The sequence below is a fragment of the Atta colombica genome, unplaced genomic scaffold (assembly GCF_001594045.1).
Source record: "Atta colombica isolate Treedump-2 unplaced genomic scaffold, Acol1.0 scaffold1, whole genome shotgun sequence".
NCBI classification, from domain to species: domain Eukaryota; kingdom Metazoa; phylum Arthropoda; class Insecta; order Hymenoptera; family Formicidae; genus Atta; species Atta colombica.
The window spans coordinates 4,981,881-4,982,331 of NW_017259183.1; positions in this window are offsets into that span (position 1 = coordinate 4,981,881).

The window sequence follows — 451 nt, forward strand, 5'->3', positions numbered from 1 at the left end:
ATATTTTTATTGTTATATAAAAGGGACTAAAGTTACTATTGTATTAATCTAATAAAAAAAGACGGTCCTCATTCGATCGTCGGCAATGGGCATTCGAGATAGTTGTGTAGTCACAAATTAATATAAATAAATTAATATAAATAAATTAATAATATATATCGACACGAGGAGATTCTTGCGCTGCGCTCACTATGTCGTTAACTTACGCGGCACTAACAATTTAAATGGGCCGAAACCGCCGTAAGGCTCATGGGACGACGGTGGGGAAAGAGAAGAAATAAAGAAAAAAAAAAAATAATTGTATTGTGACACGAAGTTCCATCCATAATAAATAAATGAAAATATTATACAGTTAGGCCGACTTTTCCGCCAGTTCGTGCCTTTATTCTGCAGGGAGAAAGAGAGAGAGAGAGAGAGAGAGAGAGAGAGAGAGAGAGAGAGAGAGAGAGAG